At 37.4% G+C, this 22,386-nt stretch overlaps 1 protein-coding gene across 8 annotated transcripts in view; it reads right to left on the bottom strand.

Annotated features, from left to right (window-relative positions):
* plekha7b (pleckstrin homology domain containing, family A member 7b) overlaps nt 1–22,386 on the bottom strand; it is a 422,578-nt gene that overhangs the window by 221,947 nt on the left and 178,245 nt on the right. Inside the window, exon 1 of one of the 8 annotated variants that reach the window (XM_059975745.1) lies at nt 14,663–14,712. The exons of the other annotated variants lie outside the window; for them this stretch is intronic. The gene's annotated coding sequence lies outside the window, so the exon portion shown is untranslated. Of the gene's footprint in view, nt 1–14,662; nt 14,713–22,386 lie in introns of those variants that run through there. 8 annotated transcript variants of the gene reach the window in all.

Genomic DNA, 22,386 nt, shown 5'->3' with positions numbered 1-22,386 from the left:
GTTTCTTATGTCCAGTCTATTCCGCAATTTAGTTTTTGTGGCTCTCGGCACTTAGCTTCTGCCCCGCTCACTCACGATTTTTTTGCTTTAAAATCTCATCGGGTTTGTCTTTAAGTACGGGGTGCTTGGACTCAAGGTACCGAAGCAGCTTTGAGGGCTTTGTTACCTCATTAGATCCGGACCCCAACTCCAACCTCCCACCCACCCACCATCTGCGGCTGGTCATGGGTGGGGTGAGAGGACGAGGTCAGGGCCAGAGCCGCTGCAGTTGCAGTCCGGAGAGAGCGACTGACCAACCAAGGAGTGTGACAGGACGTGTGCCCACCCTCCTTGTCGAATCTATCGGCTGATAAAAGTTTGTTTCAGTAGATCGCAGTGAGGTAGCTGCTCTGATACTTACGAAATGCTGAGCCCAAATTAGGTTGGCTGCGAATATTTCAGCACCAGGTTCCCCACGAACATTTGGTGTGCTAAACTAGTTTAGAGGCGGCACCCATCTGTCCGCACTCCAGGCCAGTAGCAACAGCACTTCCCACCAGCCGGTTACCCGAGGCCAACCAGTAATCCCTGGCGTGATGTATCACTGTGCTTATGTGATCGATGACCTTGTGTGCGTTCAAGTGGGCGTGATAGGGAATGAGGAAAGGTGCAGCTGACTCCTATCGTTTCCTCGTGGCCCAGTGGTTGGAGGCCACTGAATTACACTGAGTAGTGTGGGGGAGCTACACGCGTGCGCACTGGGCAGAAAGAACGGAACTAAAACCCCGCAACCCGGAAACAATCTCTCAACAGTATTTGTGTATTTATCTTTCTTTTCTTTTCGGGATCTACTGGGAAAGTCGCAAAGATTGAACAGTCGATCACGATCGACGGGTTGGCGACCACTCGCCTACACATATATCCTTATACAGTGGGTTAGCAATTACATTGATCTTACCCTAAGCTACTGAACTGAGAAGACTTTTTAAAAAAAACATTTGCCTAGGGATAGGGAACAATGGAAATGGGACCAATAATCCAAAATATTCTTCTGATATTTTGATTGTTGGACCTCCCCCAATTCCACCCCACCCATAAACATATGGAAAATCTATCCCATTTGCAATACAATTAACGGATCTGACATCCATACCATTGTTGACTACATCATTGCCAGTATTTCATTAACAGATTTCCAAAACTATTTGACATGGTAAATAAATTTTGGAAACAACAAGCTGGTAATGCTTCTCATCTCATACTGTTCAAAAATATTCGTGCCAGTAATTCCCCCAATACAAATCAGCAGTACATATATTTTCAAAGACATGCCCTAAACTCAGTATACAGCCTTTCAAATATTGTAACTAAAATAAAACTAGGTCTTTAAAAAGATGTAATAAGACATCCCTTGATGTTTGCATTCTTAAAATTCAAAGTGTAAAGAAATTAATTCTATAAAAGAAAATATTCAGCTATTAAACCTTGGCAGTTTAAAAGCACAGGACGTTACACATTCAGATTGTGTTTCAATGAGAATATTCTATCACCAATTTATGATTTTGAACCAAAATGAATACCTTTCTCAGCTGTCAATTTATCACTGAGTGCACTAAACAATATATCAGATATCAGAATGGTGATCTGCATAGTTGATGTAGCTCTAGTAAAAATTGAAATTTAATGTTATCATAACCTAATAATAACAAAAGAAATATCATTACTTAGATGTAACTGAAGGTAACCAAAATGCTGGAATAAAACTACAGTAAAGCACTGAGTCAGAGAGACACAACAGAGTCAATATTTGGTCTGTTAGCTAATCTCAACCTGTGTATCATCTGGCTTAATGTATTCGGTCACTTTGACCCACAAATTTCAAGGTGGTAAAAGGAAGTTAAATGGGCTTTGCATAACTAACCAACAATGGCAATCACTAGAAAATACTTACATAATGTGAGAATACCCTTCACAGAAGTGTCACTGTACGCTTGTATAGTACATGGTTCAGCAGCTCCAATAGGAATTTTTTTTAATTGAGGTTCACAAACGGAATTAGATTTGTTTATGGAATAATTAACTTCTTTCTGGTTATATCCCATTCAACTCTTTCCAGAGGTTAAAATACAGTATTTTCAGAACTTAGATTTGCCCCACAAAATTGCCCAGTCCAGCTGCTGCATCCTTATGGTAATATCTGGCTTCCTCCAGTCAACAGTCACAGACAATGCTGTTCACTGTCAGATTTATTTCAATCATCCCCTCAACAGAATGTTGAAGGCAATGCGAGATGGCTATAAATTAATCCTGGAATTTTATTTTCAGTACTAGACATATGACGGATGAAATATTTTTTAATAATGGAATATGAATAAAATCTCTCGGGAGGTTTTTAAAAAGGACAGCTCATTGCAAACATTCCGAAACTCGCATGTTGGAATGTTCATAACCATGGATTAGATTATATCTAGCAATGCACACTTTAGCTTGCTTTTTATAAACTTCATAGCTGAAATATTCATAGCAACTACAGTGGATTCCGGTGAATTGGGGCACATCGGGATCAGTACATTTTAGCATGATTAAGTGGCTGCCCCACTAAACTGAAGTTTCATGGAAATAATAAAAAGGTCAAAAAAGCAGAGTAACAAATTATCTGTTTAAATGAAATACTGAACAAATTAGAACACTTAACAATACTACTACAGTACAATAAAACTGTAATTCTTAATAGTTATCAACAGAAGAATTCATCCACAGTGTACCCTGCCATGTTCCTTTGATTGACTGAAAACATCAGCACAGACACCTAGCGCAGATAATGGACTGCTTTCATACATTTGTATCCTCCAAATCTTCATTTTCATTGTTGCATTCAAGACGATTGCTGATGCCATCAAATACTTTGTAGTTCCCAACACAAAGTAGTGAAATTGTTTTACTTTCACTCCCTGACATTTCCAGCATCTCCAAGCCTGAATTCTTCAAACTGCACTGAGCAAAGCAGTTCTGAATTGTCAAACTGCTATTTCTCAAAAACAATCATGATTCTCGAAAACACAATTGATGCTGTTTAAAATCTTCATTCTAAGCACTGTGTAGTTTAGCAGCCACGCAAGTGTACATGAGTGAGGTTAGTTAGAAACTTTGGCAACAATCCCCTGGCCCAATTAAGCGGCATAGTATCCCAAATAAACCAAGACTATTTTTCCAATAAACTATTTTTCAATTAGTTTTTACTCTTTAAAAATCATCCTAAATAAGCGGCTGCCCAAATTAACTATAATCCACTGCATTTAAAAACATTCACATCCATTTTATTGTTAAAGATAAAATACCACAAAATATACAAAAGTAACCAAAACATTATCTGATTTCTTATTATGAGATTTGCTAAAGGAGAAAGATTTGTTGTTTTAAAAACTGTTTAAAAGCCAAAGGGTTAAAAGTAAAATTCCTCCCAGAATTCACATGAATTTGTTGATTTCAAGCCAAAAAAAACAGAAGACAAGAAGTTTCACAACTTAAGTAGGTAACACCAGGGTTATTTTTCCACTGAGGATAATAGTTCAAAGTTTTCATCTTTTTAACTCTTCATCTCTCCATGCTCCCTTTTGAATTTGAAAGGAAATAGAATAAAAATCAAAATAGCACATCTGATGACAGGAGCTATGGAAGAAACAAAGACATGTACAGTTGAATGGAGACCACATCGCTGAGGACATCTTTTTCTTTATCGTTGCCATAGTAGATGAACAACTATTTTGATTTCTTTGATTCTGCAGTTGATTGAATTGTCTTACAGATAAAATGTGCACGTCCAAGAAAACATTTTCTCTAGAATGATTATGGAGGATGAGCATATCCTTGAGGAATCTTCCAGTAAGATGGAAGTGTGCTTGGTCGCAATGGCCTCTCTGGGTCCAACAAAGGGTGCAAATGTTTGTCTTAAACATTTTTCTTGTGACGACAAAACAACATTGGTAATACACAGAGACATCTGTTACAGCAACCCAGGGGAAGAGGTGGTACCAAAGGCAGTGTGGGAAAGAACTGAGGTACAGTGGGCATACTGGAATACATGCTGGGCTGGAGACCGGTCACTTCAGGCCAGCTCGCCCCTCAAGTGTTGCTCTCTCAGGTTCTTTCCTGGGAAGGCAATTGTATTGCTTTCATCCACAGCTGTGGGAGATGAGGAACTGCTATGTGCTTGCTCTTGCAGAACTATGGCTCCAGGACAATATCCTAAGAACCACTAATCTTCAGGCCTTGTCAAGCAGGGACTTGTGTTAATATTATTTTGAGACTATATGTGCTGTGTGTGATTGTATGTGCTATGTGACTCCTGAGGAACACCATCTTGTTTAACTGTTTACATGTGTGTGGTTGAATGACAATTAAACTTAAATTTGAACTTGATCCTGGCTAATTCATTGTGGGAATGCTATGTTGGTGCTGGAATATGTACGAACACTTGTGGGCCACCCATTGCACATAGTTTTATCTCACTATATAATACTTTAACCCTTACATCTATCAAAGAACTTCTCAATGTCTTCCTATGGCTTAAACCTTTGCAAACCACATTTCAGATATGAATTAGGTTTCATTCCTACTAGTTGCACCATCTTTGAAGCAATTGTTTAGTGGCTAAACTAATGACACATGTTATGTGAGGCAGCAAAAGATGGAGAAATGTGAAGAATACTGCAGAATTGAAAGATCCATCATATTCTACCAGGAGAAACTAGGCTGAAGGAAATAGTGGACATTGTTAATTAATGGATCTATACTGAATGAACAATGCAAGATTTTCTACGTGATGCATTCAGTAACAAAAGACCAGTGCAAGTGTGAAGTATTGCATTCTTTGCTTTTCATGGAGTAGTGGAAATTTCATTGTCATGTCCTTACATTATTTTTAGCTTCAATACTTCATCTTTAATTTTCTTCACACCCACTTGTCCCACATCTCTTGTCAAGTCTTGGACAACCATTTTATGCCTACCCTGTATCCTGGCAGGCAAGTTTTCAAAGCTCAGGTTTCAGGTATAAACAAAAAAGTACATTCAAGTACAGATATTAAACTCTGAATCAACCTTTTTTTTTTAAAAAAAGCATTCACTTTCCTGAGAGTCCAAATTATTCTCGTGTCTTTAAAGTGTTATGTATGTGCAGCAACTCTGAGGGGCCGAAGGGTACAAAGTTCCCCCTTCCTTTTTGAGAATCGCAAGATTGCTATTAAATCGGGTCTGGGACCCAGGAAATGAGAGAGAGACACGCAGAATCCACAAGGTTTGGAATGTGTTCTGGCCTCAGCGAAACAAAACCACTGATAACAGCTATTATCTCTTGGAGACGGAATTGTGTATTGAGTACTGTACTATTCATTGAAGCCCCTCAGGGGATGACCAGAGTGGGCTGGGTGAGGGATTGCATCATCCCAACCTGATTGACATCTGAGACCCCGTGAGTAAGGATAAAAGAGGGTCTGGGGAACAACCCCTTTAGACGCACCAGGAGAAACGCTAGAAATCCCGTGACAGCGTTTAATAGCGACAGCCGGTGAGGGCTCGCATGCATCCTCTCTTGCCAGGGTGGCAAGCTCATCACAGAAGAATGGTTTAGCTAAAGGGGAGGTCACAATTGAACGACCATGACAAAAGAGACACCTGACGGATCGAAATCATAAAAGGAAAATCGGCAAGTTTTTCTCCCAAATTTCTCTCTCTCTCTCTCTCTCTCTCTCTCCAACCATTGCAACCCAGCGGTCCCCAAAGGCTACAGCCTGCATGAACTGAGTGAACTTTATATTTCCATCGGACAATACATTATCCCCTAGACAACGATAGAGCTCATTTCTTATTGATTATTATTATACCCGCACTTTTAGATTTAGTATTGACAACGTATATTATCTGTATATTTGCATTGATATTATTTTTGTGTATTTTTACTAATAAATACTGTTAAAAATAGTATCATCAGACTTCAACGGACCTCTCTATCTTTGCTGGTAAGTGACCCAGTTACGGGGTTCATAACAAAAGCAATCCACTAAATGACCCCCAAGTTTTACTGTTTCCTCCAAGTCAAATAAAAGCCTAATATTGTGTTATACTTCCCATAGCACAGCTGTCAAAAAATCAATTACTGTTTTCACTTCTAACATTCTTTTCCTGGGATTCCATAAAGTATTAATTATTATGTTCTTCTTGACTCCTTTATTCTGTAATCTTTAGAATGCCAAGCTTAGCATCATTTAATCAATACTTGCCTTTTCCATGAGAAAAATACACTTTGCTCCCGCACTTCTCTTTGATTACAAGAAAGAAAACACTAAGTGACTTGTACATGTGCTTACACATTTTCAAATGGACAGAAAAAAAAGTTGGTTCATCAGCACGGCCTGTTCTCACGTGAGAAAATAAGGCACAAACTGCTCCATTATGTGTTTCAACTTACAATAAAATATTTCTTTCAATTGCCTGATTTTAATTTTGACTGTCTGACATTTAACACTGCCACTGAGAAGAACAGTGACAATCTACAAAACAATCAAGCCAGCAATTCTGCTAGAAGCAATGAAAATCCTGCAAATATCAACAAGACCCAAATCAGTGTGGTCTTTCAACATTGCGGACTAGGAATTGGGTAATAATTTGAGGATTTTGATTTTTAAAATATGGAATGGAAATTAATTGCTTTCTTCATTCTTGACCATTTAAAAATCGAATACGTAGCAGTACCACAAAGGGAGAAATTATATTTGATACATTTTCCCTCACATGCTTAATGAAATTAATTTACATGTACACAGGTAGAAATCCTAATAACAACCTAGTTTTAAAATTAGTTATTTCAACCAACTCTGGTATCTGTGCTTTGGTCACTTTTAAGAATTATTTCTCTGCTCGGCAAAGAAAGGAGATATTTGACAGAGAGAACAAGAGAAAGTTCAGCTGCCCAACTCCCGGAACTGCAGACCTGTCCTCCAAGAAGAGGTTGGGTCAACTGGCCCTGATCCACTGATGTTTAGGAAAATCAGAGTGAACCCATTGAAGTTCCAAACAGATTTAACAGACCAGATATAGGGATGGCTGGTGCGACCAGAACCACATCCACGTCCTCAGGGTACAGGACAAGGTATTTGGCACTGATATTTCTTCACCTGACAATCAACAAACCTCAAGGCACAACTCAAGCAAGTACACTTACCCCACTCCTCTACTCCCATGACTGTGTGGCTAGGTATGACTCATATGCCATCTATAAATACACCATTGACACAACTACTGTTGGAACAATCTCAGATAGCGACAAGAAGGCATACAGGAGTGATATTGATCCATTAATTAACTGGGTGTTGCATTCAACATCAGTAAGACTAGGGAATTCATTATGGCCTTCAAGAAGAGGAAGTCAGGAGTACACCAGTCGTTGAGGGCTAGCACTGAAAGGGATGAGCAGCTTCAAGCTCCTGAACTAAACATCTATGAAGGTACACCCTGGGCCCCAAGTTTTTGAAGGCACACCAGAGGCTATATTTCATTAGGAGTTTGTGGAGATTTCATACGTCACCCAAGATTCAAGCAAATTTCTACAAACATACACTCAATATAGATAAGAAAATGGATAGATTTCTATTATCAAGAAACATGAGGAATCATATATCGCACTGACAGAGGATCATAAAGGATGTCACAACAGGTTTGAAGACAAACAACTAATGTGCAAAAGATGAGAAATTGGGCAAAGAAAATAAAGTATAAATAAATAAATAATATTAAGGGCAAGTTGTAGAGTCACTGAAAGTAAGTCCATAGGTTGTGAATTAGTTCACTATTGAGGCGAAAGAAGTTATCCACTCTGGTTCAGGAGTCGGACGGTTGAGAGGCAACAACCTGGTGGTGTGGGTGCTAAAACTTCTACACCTCCCTCCCAATGGCAGCAGAGAGAAGAAAGCATCACCTGGATGGTGGGGTCCTTGATGATGGATGCTGTTTTCCTGCAAATGCACTCCTTGCAAATGTGCTCAGTGCTGGGGAAAGCTTTACCTGTGATGGACTGGGCTGTATCCACTACTTTTACTTGGCTTTTTCATTCAAGGGCGTTGGTGTTTCTATATCCAATCATAATGCAACCTCTCAGTATAGTTTCCGCTATGCATCTATGGCAGTTTGGGGAAGTGTTAGATGACATTTAAAATCTGCACAAACTTCTAAGTAGAGACACTGCTGTGCCTTCTTTATAAAGGCCCTTACTTGCTGTACACACAAGAAATCCTCTGACATGACAACAGAGGAATTTAAAGTTAATGACACTCTCCATCTCTGATCCCCGATGAAGACTGGCTCATGGACCACTGGTTTTGCTCCTCCACTGGTCAATCAGCTCTTTGGTTTTACTGACGTTGAGTTGAAGTTGCTTTTGTGGCACAACTCAGCCAAATTATCAATCTCCATGCAGAATGGTGACTCGTCACCACCTTTGATTCAGCAAACAGTGGCATTGTCAAGAAAGCTGACCATAGTGTTGGAGCTCTAATAGCCTCACGGTCATAAGTATAAAGCAAGTAGAGCAGGGGGCAGAGCACACAGCCTTGTGGTGCACCTTTGCTGATGGTGATTGTGAGGAAGATGCTTTTCCAAATCCTGACTGCCTGGGGTCTGTAAGTGAGGAAAAAAAAAAATCGAAGATCCAGTCGCACAAGGAGGTAATAAGGTCTAGTTCTTGGAGCTTATTGATTAGTTTTGAGGAGATGATAGTTTTGAATGCAGAGCTGGCTGTAGTCAATGAGGAGCATCCTGTTGTAAGCATCTTCAGTGTCCAATGTTGCAGGGCTGAGTGAAGAACCAAAGAAGATGGCATCTATTATTGACCTGGTGCGATGGCAAGCAAATTGGAGCTCATTGAAGTCACTCTTCAGGCCAGAGTTGATATGTTTCATGACCAATCCTCTGGCTTCCAGAGATCTGAAAATATTACATGAACTCAGCACAGGAAATCAGACCCCTGAAAGTTCAAAGAAGTTAGAAGTCAGAACCAAGGGAGCCAAAATCCAAACTATCAGGATTTATAAAGAATTTGCTTAGTTTTACTCCATATTTTCATAATTTTTCATATTTTTGGTATTTTTAAATTAAATGCATTGATAACATTTCTACCAACAATAACAATTACGTCATTCTTACCTGGCACCCACCCTAAAGTGAAGCAATAAAATTCGGTGCTGACAATGCAAGAATGAAAAGGCTTACAAGGCAGAAAGCAGAGGATGCAATAAAGAAATACACTGTCTCATGAGATTATGCAAAAGACGTTTCAGCGCTCAAAACAGGATAAAATAATGTACATATTTTCAAACATGGGTGCACAGATTAGAAAAAGATACTCAATGCTAATGTGAAATTTTGTCACAAATTGGTAGCCATTTAACACTGCTCTACAATTTGTTTGCACAAAAATAATTCTTAATATTAATTACCTTAGTCACTGATGTACAACAGATGACTAGTAAAGCCAATGAGACAGATCCAGTAATTAAGAATTGAAATGTGCTCTAACATGATTGTTTTTGTCATTACAATTAATCTTTTGCAAACGGATGGGGAAAAATAAAATCACTCTGTCTCTCATTTCAGTCCTTCTATTTCTTACTACAAGCCAAATGAAATCACATTTGCTTAGTAATATACCCTCATCTGTCCTAAACTTCTCAGTATTCCAACTCAGTTGGCTAAAGAAGCACATTTCAGTTACTGCCATTCATAGAACTCCCCCAGTCTCATTTCACCTGAACAGTAATAGCATGATCACTCAAGTCGAGTATGGTGTTCACCTAACGGGTTATTCCTTAATGGAGAATGCCTGCACGTGACTTTGTTCATTGTGGGGAAAGACAACTGTGTCTTCACTCAAGTCGAGTATGGTGTTCACCTAACGGGTTATTCCTTAATGGAGAATGCCTGCACATGACTTTGTTCATTGTGGGGAAAGACAACTGTGTCTTCACTGCCACTGTGATGTGTCATCATCTTCTGCCAGTTCCTAACCCCATATCCCGCCTCATTTCACTCTTCTAACCTCCAATTAGTACAGGCCCAGAACTACCAAACACACCTCATGTTTTAACCCTTTCATTACCGGGATCATTTTCGTTAACTTCCTCTGGATAATCTCTAATGCTGACAGCACATCCTTTCTTATACATGGGTCCCAAATTTGCTCACAATACTCCAAGTGCAGTCTGACCAATGCCACATAAAGCCTCAGCATTACATTCTTGCTCTTATACTCCAGTCCTCTTGAAATGAATGCAAACATTGTATTTGCCTTCCTAACTACCAAAATTATGCTATAACGGTACAATTTTAAGTTAAGGTATGCAGACAAGTCTAAACAATGGCAAGTTAACAAATTTCATGACAAACGCTAGAGATATTAAACCTGATTCTGAAGACCCAAAATAACATTTTCTCAAGATATATCCTGCTGTCACTTCACTTCTACTGAAGTGCAAACAACCCAATTCAAAGAGATAACTGAGAAAGTTTGAAACAAACAGAAACTAACTACAAGTTAGCTTTTCCCCCCACTACTGTTGAGCACCTGACAAAGAACTGAATCACTAGAGAGGATTCTCATCCACAAAAAACTGCCAATTAATTTTGTTAACAATCAATGGCTTATACCAGAGCAGTATTAACACTTAACTTTTGCAGCATGAACAGAGTTTGAGTGCACACGAAATTGAAAGCAAATGTATTGCATGATGGTCATCCACATTCACTCAGTTTTAATCAATTATTTGCTGCAGTCATCAATCAGAAGGATGACATTTTGCCCATTCTTGATTACACAATGCCATTCTTCAATTAAAAAAATATCTACCAACCCTACATTTGAGAGTAGTTCTTCAGAAAGCAGAGGATAATTCAATGGCTTCATAAGTTCCACTCAACTAGCTTTACGAGGCAAGGCAGAAAATACTTTTCAGCTGAACCACTTCAGTGAAGGATGTTTATGGCTACAAATTTCAATGCCCTTTATTATTTATTTTCATTTACAGAATAATCCAATCCTTCTCAAACAGGCTTTGAGATGTTTAAGAGCAATGAAATATTGCACCATAGCAGTAATCTTCTAGCTAGTTACAAAACCAATGTCATTAAAAGATATATTTTTTAAAAATCAGAATTTCTGGAGGGTAGGAGTTTGCTCACCAGTTTAATTGGAATCAGAAAACCTGTATAATTATTCATGCAAAGTGAATAATATTTTTCATTACTGTGAAAAAAACATCTAATTTAACTCACTTCTGCCAATTTGACTACACTATTTATCACTTTGCTTTGGTCTGGGCTGAATATACTCATCTGCAACTTGGACCACTGGCATCTTAATTTTAGTCAAGACAACTCAAGATTGCCAGTGTAAGAACATGACTTGAAATACTAACCATTACTCATTCCACAAATGCTGACCAACTTCAATATTTCTAGTAACAAGCAACTAAAATGTCCAACTTCTATAGAATTTGCATTTGTGTCACAACCATCTGCTCCAAATGTAACAAGTGTTGTATCCCAAGAAATATCCAAGGCCATTTCAGGAAACGTACCCCTCTCCCTTTGTCATTTTACCCATCTTTCCCAAGTAGATTGAAATCTGAGGCTTTGAGTGGCTCATCCTCAGCTTCTTTAACCACAATTACGATCGATTCACACCAGCAAGACAAGCTTTCAGCTTAATTTGTTTTCCTGGCCTTTAGCTTTGTATAATAAAAGCACCAAGTCTCCTCACTTGTGTTGCCTTTTTTCATTAATCTATTAGTTGGACAAAGCATATGTTGATTTGTCACTTGAGGCAATTCTCTCAGTCTAAGTATTTAGACAACAGGCCTACCTTGTGTCAACTTACTCCAAACTTGTGGAACTGAGAAAGGATGCATGACAGATACAACAGCAGCAATTATGCTTACTCAAAACCACCTCACCTTCCACACACTCATTTGTAACAGTCTAGACACAAAGTTGCTCAACAGAACCTTAGTCCAATTAAAATCTGGTTATTAGACTTGTGTATTTTTTTTAAATTGTACATTGAGCACAAAACAATGTACAACGGGTGTCCCAAATAAATGAGAGGAATCCCAGCTATTTTCTCGATTAGTTTTTGTTCTTAAGGGCTGCCCCAAATATGCAGCTGCTCCAATTAACAGATGACCTAATTAACTAGAATACATAGAATTTGTTACAATAAATTACTTTGAGATTCATTTTTGTCGGCATTTACAGGAAAATATTACAGAATTTCATAAAAACTATAAAGAAATGGACAAATGCTGAAAATAACCAATGTGTAAAAGACAAACTGTGCAAATAAAGGAAAAAAAATAATACTGAGAACAAGAGTTGTACAGAGTCCTTGAAAATGAGCATGAAGGTCATAGAATCAGTTCAGAGCCGTGGTGATCAAAGTTATCCATGCCTGTTCAGGAGCCTGTTGATGGTAGGGTAGTAACTGTTCCAAAACCTGGTGGTGTATGAGCAATGCTTCTGCATCTTCTACCCCATAATAGCAGTGAGAAGAGAGAATGGCCTGGGTGGTGAAGATCCTTGATAATGGATTCTCCTCTCTTGTGACAGTGCTCTTTGCAGAAGTGCTCAATGTGGGGTGCGTTTTCCCTCGGGTTAAGCAGTATCCATTACTTCCTGTAGCCTTTTCTATTCCAGGGTATTGGTGTTTCCATATCAAGCCATGATGTAACCAGTTAGGATACTCTCCACTGTGCATCTATTGCCAAAGTTTCTGGGGACAAACTGAATGCACACAAACATCTAAGAAAGTATTGTTGTGCTTTCTTCGTGAAGACACTTACGTGCTGCCCCCAGGACAGATCTTCTAGTCTACAATGTTAATGCCACAATGTTTAAAGCTACTGACCCTCTGCACATCCATTCCCCAATGAGGAACTGCTTCAGGGACCTTCATCTTCTTCCACCTGTAGTCAATTATCAACTCTTTGGTCTTGCTGATGTTGAGAGAAAGGTTTTTATTGTGGCACCACTGAACCAGATTTTCATTCTCCCTCCTATACGCCAATTCTTCACCGCCTTTGATTCAGCCAGCAATGGTGGTATCACCAGCAAACTTAAATATGAAATTGGAGCTGCACTTAGCCACACAAATGATAAGTATAAAGTGAGTGGAGCAGGGGGCTAAACACACAGCTGGTGGAGTGAGGAGGAAACGTATAAACTGAGGTCTGCCAGAGGGGAAATTGAGGATCCAGCTGTACAGGAAGGTACCAATGCCCAGGTCTTAGAGCTTAGTGATGGATTTTGAGGGGAAATTGGATACAAAGACTAAGGTCTGTATCCCCTTTGTACCAAGCAGGGGGAAAAAAACTTGGCTGTTTAAAATGCACTTATATCCAGTAGCGCTAACATTTTCTAACATGGCTAATGTGTCATATGTGGAGTACACCAATTTCAAAGCAAGCACCAAAATCTTTGTAAGGTCAACCGGGAAGCTATTGGTTCATCAACCGTGTGGTGCGGCTCAATAAATGAAATCACATTTCTAAACGCACATGTGCAGAAGCAATAAGTATCATATTTACTTCAAAAAGCATGTACTATCTTGCTGTTATTTCAATGCAAAATCAGGTACACTTGAAAAATACAACAGCCTTCTTTCTTCATTAGCTTGTTAGCCTAATTACCAAATATGGATGGCCAGCTAAGGTCGAAGGGCTGAATGGCCTACTCCTGCACCTATTTTCTATGTTTGTCACCTTCATCCAGCACCAAGCCACATTGGGAAAAATATACAAGGAGTAAAATGGTTATTCTTAAGTTACAATTTTTCTTTTGCTATTCAGATCCCTGTGCTTTGTTTTCCACTTCTCTTACAGATTTACTATCTCAATACCCCAAAATATGGCATAGAAAGGGCTCAGTTTAATCACTTCTAAATAAAACAAACTAAATCTGCACAAGGTAAGTCCAGAATTCATCCCAATGCCAAACTCAAGCTAAATTTAAAATGTCAGCATCATGGCACACAGTCTATGCATTGTGTCAATTCTTGATTATGCACGATTGCCTCCCACCTAATTTGCGATTCTATTGCTGGAAAGGAGCGCGTGAATACTTTAAGATATTCAATCTTAGATCAATGTATTGACAGTTATGTCTTTGTAGTAAGCAAATACTTGATCATAGCTTATCTCTTCAGATACAAAAGGACAGCAGTGCTATAATTTTCACTTAAGGTACAGCATTTACGCACTTAATCTTCCAAGAAGCTTTGTATTAGTGTATGTGATTTCTGCAGTGCAGTGTTAACCACTGACAAACGGAGAGTACAACAGTAAATTCTGCATTTTACATCACATGGTCTTAACAGAGAAAGTTGGTGATTGTGCTCGTCTCCTAATGCTTCATGAAAAACAATCTGGAGCCATGTAGTTTGAATAATCTAGAATGCAAGGATTGTAGAAAATAAGCAATACTGCAATGGCACAAAATGTTACACAAATGACATTAATGAAAGGTCATAACGCCCATTACAGTTTTAAAGGGCTCATTTTCTTGCTTCCAAATGTTAAAGTGCTAAGCAGAATTTATGGCTCAGCTCACATAAAAACATTGAATTTAATATCCATTCTACTCACCCTTCAAACAACAGAGGCCCCGCAGGTAATAGAGAGAACACTTCACAGCTTCCTTAAGTTTATCAGAATAAGCCATCCAGGCAGCATAACCTTCCTATCAGATGTACAAGGAAAAAACTACCAATGAAATTCAAGGCCAATTTACAGTTATGTTAGCAAGATTTCTTACTCCAACCTGCATTATAAATGTTACAATATATCCTTCAAACAGAACAAAGTAGGCACAAAGACAACAGATCCACCATCATCCTTTCCACTATGGCAGCTGGTTCTTAAAAGACAAACAGGAAGTGGAATAATAAACTAGTCAGGTTGAATAAGGTCTTAATATTTTCTTGCCGGTAATGATTTGAAAAAGATTGGACTCACTGTGCGAATAATACAGAGGGTTCGCGTTACAGCACTAAGTACATCAACTACAATTATATAAGATAAGCTGGAAAATTTATTTCCATCATAAAAGGTGATCACCCATTCCATTCAGCTAGGACAGTTCAGACTTAAGACACAGCTGCATTCTTAAGTGGTGTCACTTTTTTAAAAAGTGCTGGAAATCAGAAATAAAAGAAATGCAGGAAACACTCTGCACATTAAAGTACATAGTTAATGTTTTAGATCCAATTCTGATGAAGAACCTTCAACCTGAAGCAGTAACTGTTTCTTATTTTCCAAGTGCTTTACAAACTAAGTTAACCAATTGATTTTAAGCAATTTGAACACAACTACAACTGAACCATGTCCCTCACAGCCATCCCTCTCCATTGATATCAACACTGTGTGCAATGCTTCCCTACTGACTGGTTATCTGAACACACGCTCTCCAGCTGAACTTGATTGCAGCATTGCAAAAATTCCCTGCAGAATACAGCAACAAAGTCATGGTTGAGAAACAGGTGACAGCTAAAAGCAGCATAACCTGCCTTGTAACACTGTGAACAAAGAGCTCTGCTTTGACTCACTGCTTTAAAAACTAGTTACACTGCACTTCGCAACCACACCCTATAAGCCTTAAAACACATCAGTCATGTGCATGCTTGTGGAAAAGGAGAGGAATAGGGAATGGGGATAGTGGGATGGATTTGCCAAGATGAGATAAATCAGTTTAACTGGAACTTATAACCCCAAATTGCCTGACTTTCTCATGCCACATCTTTACTTGCAATAGGGTCTAACACAATGGTAAAAATCAGTGGGACCCAAAGAACCCACGAATGCAGCAAGTAGATGACATGCGTTCAAATGTGTACTTTGAAAAAGTGACCACCTCCTTCCCAGGCACACACCAACCATTCAGTTTCACATGAGAAAAAGTCCGACTTTACCCCCAAATTACACAGACCAGGTGTTTGACTGAAAAGAAAATGTTTTGATATAGCTACCAAGATTATTAATCTTAAACTAAATGACAAAAATAAGACTGACACTTGTTTCTTAAATAAAAAGAAACGCTGAGGTATACATTTAATAAATCCAAGCTTCGCCCAGTGCAGTATCTGAGCTCAATTTCTGAAAGTACAAACGTATTTAAATCGTTATTTGTACTTGAAGGCAAATTACAAGCAATGCTGCAGTGGCATCGAGAGGGATGAGGGGTCAGACCAACAATTATAACACATTATGTTATCACAAGTATGTATTTTCATTAACTGGGCATTCTTTTCATGCTCAAGTGATGCTTACTGTTGACATAAACATCATGCTCAATTCAATACTGCGTGGGCAATCCAAATAATAAAAGAAAATGCAAACACAAAAAGTTCTATTCTTTCTGACCTTTCTTAGCAGTATTGCCCACACCCACTGCCAGTTACTGCTTATTTGCTGAATACCTAGCAAAATCTTGAGGAGGAGAGTAGGCAACTTCTATTTGAGCTCATGAAAATTGCCAAATTACAAAGAGACAAGAAATAGTTTTAAGATGCAACACAGCTAGCCTGATATTGCTATGAAGTTAGCATTAAAATTAAAGGTGTCCACCATTACTACAGGTACTTCCCAAAATTCTGACATTGGCACAAATGATCTTAAATAGGGAAATCGGAAACTGTTTTGAGAAACTGCAGTATGCATTGTTGTTTGATTCTGAGGAGGCTGAACAGAGCTGGACTATGCACTCCAGAACTCACGTCATTCAGCAGATGTGCAGTAGAGAGCATCCTAACACGCTGCATCACTGCATACTATGGAAACTACAGTGCTGCAGACAGGAAGGTTTTAAAATGCATCACTGGCACCAGCCCACCGTGCTATATATAGAAAGGGGCCAGAAAGAGGTCAGCAACCTCATGATGGATCCAGGCCAACTTGCTCGTGGACTGTCTGCCCTATCCCATCAGGGAGGAGGCTACGTAGCATCTGTACCAAGATCACCAGACTCAAAAACAGTAACTTTCCCCAAGCAGCAAGGCCGATCAACACCTCTCACACAATAACCCACTAACCATCACAATATCATTTTCTGTCAGCGTCACCTTATTTATAGACACTCCTGAGCCAAACGTCACTTTATGGACATATAATCAATGAATATAAGCTACCTCATATTATATTGAATTACAGTAAAATAATGAACACAATAATAAAAGTGGTAGGATATTAAGTATAGGTTATTGATCTTGGATTATATATCTACATATTCCTCAAGGTGGCCAAACAAAAAATGATGGTTGAGATGCTTATGATGAAATAAAGGATACTTAGATTCTAAAAGCATCCAGGACTGAGCCAGACTTGAACAAAATGTTAGATCACAGCCTGTAGAGCTCTGATCACCCCATGACAGGACTAACAGAATAACAATTGAAATTTGCAAGAATGTTACTGGGACTGGAGTATTACAGCAACGGCTCAGTTAGAGAGGTCTCTTTGGAATAAAATAAACTATGGAGAAAATTTAAATTAGATGTGTAAAATCAAAACCTATTCAGGCTAAATGAAATTTATCTTTTTTTTTTCCCTTGGCAGAAAGATCTATGCTTCCAAGTTACTGATCTTAGTAGGATAGTTAACTCACGGTTTACAACCACAGAGTAGGCGACTCTGGAATTTGCCACCTAAAAAGATTGTGGAGGTGGAAAGATGCTGAAGAACACATGGAGACCACAAACTGTATGACTCTGGGCTGAACAAGGAAATGAGAACTGGCTAAACAGCTGAATGATAATGGACATACTGTATGTTTTGATGATCCATTTGGGAGTTGAATAGAAATGTTATTTCAAATGACTCAACTAAATTAACAATACCACTATGACCAGAAGAACTGATCTTTCTCACTTTGGATCGTTCCAGATACCACTAGGGGAAAAGAGTGTTAACTTACAGGTTTACCTCAAAGCACAAAACATTTTCAAGCCAAAAATGTTAGAAATGCTTCTGCAAGGCTTCCATTTATACAAAACATCATTGTCTCCTGAGAAAATTCTGCATCATGCCAAGTACTTTATATTTAAGCAATCATCATTATGCATGCAAACTGCAAGAATTTTGTGTACAAGTAACTCCACAAAGGGCCATTTAATACATCTTTCATTACATAAGTTCAGGAAAATTATTAAAATCATGCAGGCAAAGAGTCTGCACAGATTAGTAGCTTAGATCTTAGAGTAAATTAAAGGCACCTATGAAACAATTTAAAGATAATTGGTAGAAAGCTTTGAAGCTAGATCATCTTACCCCACTCTGAACATTGTGATCTGCCTCAATGACTATCACCCAGTAGCATTTACATCCACAGTGATTAAGTGTTTTGAGAGGCTGTTGATGAAACACATCAACTCCTGCCTGAAAACCGACTCTGATCCAATTTTCCTACTGGAACAACAGATCAACAGCAGATACCATCTCACTGGCTCTTCACTCAACCCTGTAACATCTGGACAACAAAGGTACATACTTTAGGATGCTCCTTATCAACTACAGCTCAGCATTCAATATCATCATCCCCTCAAAACTAATCAATAAGCTCTAAGACCTTAGCCTTGTGCAACTGGATCCTCAAATTACTCATTTGCAAAAGCCAGTCAGTTCAGATTGGCACTGTATGGCTAAGCATAGCTCGAATGGCATACTCAAGTTTGCTGACTAATTAGGACCAGGGCTCAATTTTATATTCATAGTGACCGTACTGGTAAACTGTTAGCTAATCAATTAAAGGCTATCTCGACTAAGCGACAAATTATTAAAATTCGCAAATTAGACGGTAATTTAACTACTGATCATAAAGAAATTAATAATACCTTTCAAGATTTTTATAAATCTTTATATCATTCAGAATTTGATGGTGACCAGTCCATGATAGATAATTTTTTTAACAATTTGAATATTCCTAAACTGACTGATGAAGATCATAGTCTGTTAGATGCTCCTATTTCTATAGTGGAAATAGGAGAGGCTATTTCATCAATGAACTCAGGGAAGGCTCCTGGTCCTGATGGTTATATAGTAGAATTTTTTAAAACTTTTTCTTCTTTGCTTTCTCCTTGGTTATGTGAAATTTTTAATGATGCGTTTGCTAAGAAGAGATTACCTCAATCTTTTTATGAAGCTAATATTTCTCTAATTCTTAAAAAAGATAAAGATCCTACTTTATGTACATCTTATCGCCCTATATCATTATTAAATGTAGATTCTAAGATTCTTACAAAAATTTTAGCTATTAGATTAGAAAAAGTACTGTCTCAGATTATTTCAGAAGATCAAACTGGTTTTATGAGGAATCGGTATTCCTTTTTTAATGTAAGAAAATTGATTAATATAATTCATACTTCACCACCCACAATCCCAGAATGTGTTATTTCATTAGATGCTGAAAAAGCTTTTGATAGAGTTGAATGGATATATTTATTTAATACATTGAGAAATTTTAATTTTAGTCCTAATTTTATATCATGGATTAAATTAATATATCATAAACCTGTTGCTTCTGTTTTTACGAATAACCACAGATCCTCTTTTTTTCAATTATCTCGTGGTACGAGACAGGGTTGTCCCTTAAGTCCTTTATTATTTAATATTGCATTAGAACCTTTAGCTATTGCTATTCGTGAATCTCCTAATATTTTTGGTATTACCCGTAATGAGAAGTTATATAAATTATCTCTTTATGCTGATGATTTGCTGTTATATATTTCTGACCCTGATAGGTCTATTCCTGCTATTTTATCCTTGTTGGTTCAATTTGGTACTTTTTCTGGTTATAAACTAAATTTAGATAAGAGTGAATTATTTCCTTTAAATGCACAAACTTTATTGACTGATAGGACACCATTTAAAGTTGTTACTGATAACTTCACTTATCTAGGTATAAAAATTACCAAGAAATATAAAGATTTATTTAGAATGAATTTTTTACCTATGCTTCATCAAATTCATCAACTTACTACAAGATGGTCTCCCTTGTTTTTATCATTAATTGGTCGGATTAATGCTGTCAAAATGATGATTTTACCGAAATTTTTATATTTATTTCAAGCCCTACCAGTTTTTATTCCTAAGTCTTTTTTTGATGGCATTGATTCAAAAATTTCTTCATTTGTGTGGCAAAATAAAAACCCTAGGTTAAGTAAAAAGCAATTACAAAAATCAAAAAAAGATGGTGGTTTAGCTTTACCTAATTTTAGATTTTATTATTGGGCAAATAATATTCGTAATTTATTGTATTGGAAATTAGATTTGGATTCACCACTGTGCCCACAGTGGGTAAATTTGGAATGTAATGAGGTAAAGGGATATTCTCTATTCTCTGTTCTTGGTTCTTGTCTTCCTGCGGATTTAGTTAAATTTAATAAACAAATATTTAATCCTGTTATTAAACATACATTACGAATTTGGTTTCAATTTCGTAAGTTCTTTATTTTGAAAAACTTTGTTCTTGATAGCCCTATCTTATTTAATTTCTTTTTCAAACCTTCCTGGACAGATCAAGCTTTTAACATATGGAAAAGGAAAGGTATAAAATGTTTTCGTGATCTCTTTTTTGAAGATACTTTGATGTCATTTGATCAACTTTCTAATAAATTTGAATTACCTAAATCTAATTTTTTCAGATATTTACAAATTAGAAATTTTTTACATAAAGTTTTACCATCTTTTCCTAATTCAACTTTGATGGACACTACAGATTTGATCTTTACCTTAAATCCTGGTCAGAAGGGATTAGTAGCTTTTATTTATAATATGATTATGAAGATACAACCAGAAATATCAGTTAGAATTAAACAAGAATGGGAAAAAGAACTTCAATACAACATATCAACAGATAAATGGGAAAAAATTTTGCAAATGGTTAATTCTTCTTCTATATGTGCTAAACATGCTTTAATACAATTTAAAATTGTACATAGAGCTCATATGTCTAAAGATAAACTTGCTCGATTCTATTCTCATATTAACCCTCTATGTGACAGATGTCATTTAGCAGTGGCCTCATTGACCCATATGTTTTGGTCATGTCCCACTTTACATAATTATTGGAAGGATATATTTACTACTATTTCCTCAATTTGGAATATAGATTTACAACCTCATTTTATTACTGCAATTTTTGGCATACCAAATGAAGATGGCAATCAGTTTTCCCCCTCAATCAGACGAATGATTGCTTTTGTAACATTAATGGCCAGAAGGTCTATACTACAAAATTGGAAAGAAGTAAATCCTCCTACTACATTTCAGTGGCTTTCTCAAACTATTTCTTATCTGAGTTTGGAAAAAATTAGAAGCACTATTTTTGACTCATCAATTAAATTTGAAGAAACTTGGAGACCGTTTATTCGACATTTTCATATGAATTAATTTGGCCTTCTCCGGACCTTTCTGCTTATTCATGTTCAGGTATGGAGTTCCGGAGTTCTTTGACACTATCTTATACTTGTAAACTGTTATTATTGCCTATGTTAGTTTAGTTTAGTGTTTTATTTTTTTTTAATATATATTTTTTCTCACATATTTTTTAATATTTTTTTTTTCTTTTTTAATGGTTATTTGTTTTTTTTTCATATAATCATGTGGACTTGATTAAGGTATTTTCTTTTGTTGATGTTTAGTAGGATATTATTATCTTATTATCAATGTGATTTCAAGTCTATTGTATTTATAATTTACTTATTACTATGTTATTTTTTTTTGTGTATATGTGAAAATCAATAAAAAGATTGAAAAAGAAAAGAAGTTTGCTGACAACACCACTGTTGTAGGCAGAATCAAAGGTGGTCATGAACCAGCAGATAAGAGGGAGATTGAAAATCTGGCTGAGTGGTATCATAACAGCAAACTTTGACTCAAATGTCAGCAAGATCAAGAAGCTAATTATAGCTAATTATAATTACCTTCAGGAGATGGAAACAAGAGGCCCGTGAGCTGGTCCTCATCAGAAGACTAGAGGTGGAGAGGGTCAGCAACTTTAAATTCCTGGGTGTTATTATTTTGGAGGACATGCCCTGGGCCCAGCATGCAAGTGAAATTATGAGGAAAGCACGACAGCACCTCTACTTCCTTAGGAGTTTGCGGAGATTCAGCATGACACCTAAAACTTTGACAAACTTCTATAGATGTGTAGTGGAGAATATTTTGACTGCCTGCATCACAGCCTGGTAAGGAAAATGCCCTTGAATGGAAAAACCTACAAAAAGTAGTGGATTCAGCCCAGTAGATCATGAGTAAAACCCTCCCCACCTTGAGCACATCTACATGAAACACTGTCACAGAAAAATAGCATCCATCAT

Source organism: Hypanus sabinus, chromosome 7 (assembly GCF_030144855.1).
Source record: "Hypanus sabinus isolate sHypSab1 chromosome 7, sHypSab1.hap1, whole genome shotgun sequence".
NCBI classification, from domain to species: Eukaryota; Metazoa; Chordata; class Chondrichthyes; order Myliobatiformes; family Dasyatidae; genus Hypanus; species Hypanus sabinus.
The sequence above is the reverse complement of the archived record's forward strand: the minus strand, read 5'-3'. Positions and strand labels throughout refer to the sequence as shown.